Genomic DNA, 3,289 nt, shown 5'->3' on the forward strand with positions numbered 1-3,289 from the left:
AGGAATTAACACCCACACATTGGTATTGATGTAAAGTATTTAGGGTATCTTTCTCATTCTTGGAATCAGAGAATCGAAATGCAAGGATATTCAATGAGCCATTGATGGGGATATTGACCTTACCAAAATAATGTAGGAGTTGAAGTAGAACACAAACACTGTGAACCAGGTCCCCAAATCTCTGTGAATGAATGTCTGTGTCCATGAATTGGAGGTGATGGGTACTAAGAGTAGAGAGTAGTAGAGATAGATCTTTTAAGTGTTTATAGTTGGTCTGTTATCTACTAGTTATTTTATTAGGCACTCAGATAAGCACAGAGAAAAAAAATGTAGTCCCTGCCCATAAAGAGGGGTTCAGCGTGAAGGGGCAGACAGCTTAAAAAGAAATGAGTGTGATCCTTTTGCAGTTCATAAGCATGAAGTTTGGGTTTTCACATGCATCTGTGAGAAATACCTTCCTCAAACCCTGTTACAATGGTGGCTCACATCTGTAATCCCAGCACTTTGGGAGGCCAAGATGGGTGGATTTCTTGAGGCCAGCAGTTCCAGACCAGCCTGGCCAACATAGCGAAACCCATCTCTACTAAAAATACAAAAATCAGCCAGCCATGGTGGCCTGCACCCACAATCCCAGCTACTTGGGAGGCTGAGGCACAAGAATCACTTGAACCCAGGAGACTGAGGTTGCAGTGAGCCGAGATTGTGTCACTGCACTCCAGTCTGGGCAACAGAGCAAGTCTCTGTCTCAAAAACAACAACAAACAAACAAAAAACAACCTTGTTACAACATCAGGACATTGGCACATTATCTGTTTAACATTAAAAAAAGAAAAAAAGGGGCTGGGTGCAGTGGCTCACGCCTGTAATCCCAGCACTTTGGGAGGTCGAGTTGGGTGGATCACGAGGTCAGGAGATCGAGACCATCCTGGCTAACATGGTGAAACCCCGTCTCTACTGAAAATACAAAAAATTAGCCTGGCGTGGTGGTGGGCGCCTGTAGTCCCAGCTACTCGGGAGGCTGAGGCAGGAGAATGACATGAACCCGGGAGGCGGAGCTTGCAGTGAGCCGAGATCGTGCTATTGCACTCCAGCCTGGGTGACAGAGCGAGACTCTGTCTCAAAAAAAAAAAAAAAAAAAAAAAGAAAGGAAGAAAGGAAACAGACAAATGAGTGAAATTCAATGCTACAGGTGTTACAATTAAATAAACTCCTGGATCAAAAAAGGGGAAACAATCAATCCACCACATGGAGGATACAGCAATCAAGAAAGCCTTTAGAGACAGAGGTAACATAAGATCTATTTGTTCTTGGATTCATTCTGACATTTTATTCGTAGAAACATTGGTAGTAGGAGTCCAGGTGCTGAGAAAGCTGTAACAACTATTAATGCTGATGGTGGCTATTCAGCCAAGTGTGAGATATGATAGAGACTGGAGTTAAGTGGTTGACATAAGTAATCTAAAATAAGAGGCAGAGGCCAGGTGCTGTGGCTCACACCTATAATCCCAGCACTTTGGGAGGCTGAGGTGGCTGGATCACTTGAGTCCAGGACTTCGAGACCAGCCTGGCCAACATGGATAAACTCTGTCTCTACTAAAAATACAAAAATTAGCTGGGTGTGATGGTGCACGTCTGTACTCCCCGCTACTTGGGAGGCTGAGGTGGGAGAATCGCTTGAACCCAGTAGGTGAAGGTTGCAGTGAGCTGAGGTCGCACCACTGCATCCAGCCTGGGCAACAGAGTGAAACTTTGTCTAAAAAAAGAAAAAATTATTTCCTTGAAGAAGCTTTTCCCTCCCCACCCACAGTCCCTAGGTAGATCCCTCTACAATAAGACTTGCTTCTGTCTTGCATTATCGGATTTCCCTCTTCACTACTGAATCGATCAGTGTTATGGACATACAAATGTGATTATTCTTTCAGATTAAGAAAAAACAAGGCTGAGTGTGGTGGCTCACACCTGTTATCCAAACATTTTGGGAGGCCGAAAGCAGGAGGCTCACCTAAGCCCAGAGTAACATAGTAAGACCTAGTCTTTACAAAAAATTAGCCAGATGTGATGGCGTGCATCTGTAGTTCCAACTACTTGCTAGGCTGAGGAAGGAGGATCTTGAGTCCAGGAGGTCGAGGCTGCAGTGAGCTGTGATGGTACCACTGCACTCCAGCCTGGGCAACAGAGTGAGACCCTATATCAAAAAAAACAAAAACAAAATGTCAATAAGCTCCCTGGACCCACTTGTACCACCAGCTACCACCCTATTCCTCTACTCTCCTTTTAGAGTAGTGGTTCTCATCTGGGGGCAATTTTTCCCACAGGAGACATTTGGCAATGTCTGGAGACACTTGGCAATGTCTGGAGACACTTCTGGTTGTCACAACTGGAGTAGGGGTGCTACTGGTATCTAGTGGTAGAAGGCTTGGATACTACTAAACATCCTGAAATGCTCACGACACACCCCCAATTCCCTCCCCCCACACACACACAATAAAGCATTATCTGCTCCAAAATGTCTGTAGTTCTGAGGTTGACAAACCCTGTTTAAGAGCAAAACTCCTTAAAAGTGTCATCTTTATTCCACATCTCCAATTCCTTCCCTCTTTCTGTCTCATTTTTTTTTTTTTTTGAGATAGAGTCTTGCTCTGTTGCCCAGGCTGGAGTGCAATGGATCACTGCAACCTCAGTCTTCCAGATGCAAGTGATTCTCGTGCCTCAGTCTCCCAAGTAACTGGGATTACAGGTGCGCCCCACCACACCCAGGTAATTTTTGTATTTTTAGTAGGGACGGGTTTCACCATGTTGGCTAGGCTGGTCTCAAACTCCTGATATCAATGATCCGCCCACCTCAGCCTCTCAAAGTGCTGGGATTACAGGTGTGAGCCACCATGCCCAGCCCCCTCATTCTCTCTTGAACCTACTCCAGCCAGACCCTCATCTCTACCACTTCCCCAAATGTGTCCTTGTCAGGATAATCCAACATCTAGTGGTTACTCTCAGTCCTCATCAGACTTGACCTGCTGGCAGTATTTGACACACAGTATCATAGGTATCCAGTGTCCTACACTTAACCCTGTTCTTCCCCCCAGGGCTACTACATTTGTATCCTTCCCAATTTCAGCTGATGTCAACTTTATTCTTCCAGTTGTACAAGCGATCGTCAAGGCCCCTTCTCTTCCTCTCAAACTTGGCATCCAATTTGTCAACAAATCTTATTGGCTCTTCCTTCAAAATATATCTGGGATTTAATTACCTCCTCCAATGTCCACTGCTGCCACTCTGGGCCGTGCCACCC

The 3,289-nt window shown here is 45.3% G+C and overlaps 1 non-coding gene across 1 annotated transcript; it reads left to right on the forward strand.

Annotated features, from left to right (window-relative positions):
- Positions 1-395: 395 nt before the first annotated feature.
- On the forward strand, positions 396-494 carry LOC112439216 (small nucleolar RNA U13). The gene has a single exon (XR_003027510.1). It is a non-coding gene; the product is annotated as a small nucleolar RNA U13 (small nucleolar RNA).
- The last annotated feature ends 2,795 nt before the right edge of the window (positions 495-3,289 follow it).

The sequence above is a fragment of the Pan paniscus genome, chromosome 13 (genome assembly GCF_029289425.2).
Source record: "Pan paniscus chromosome 13, NHGRI_mPanPan1-v2.0_pri, whole genome shotgun sequence".
NCBI classification, from domain to species: domain Eukaryota; kingdom Metazoa; phylum Chordata; class Mammalia; order Primates; family Hominidae; genus Pan; species Pan paniscus.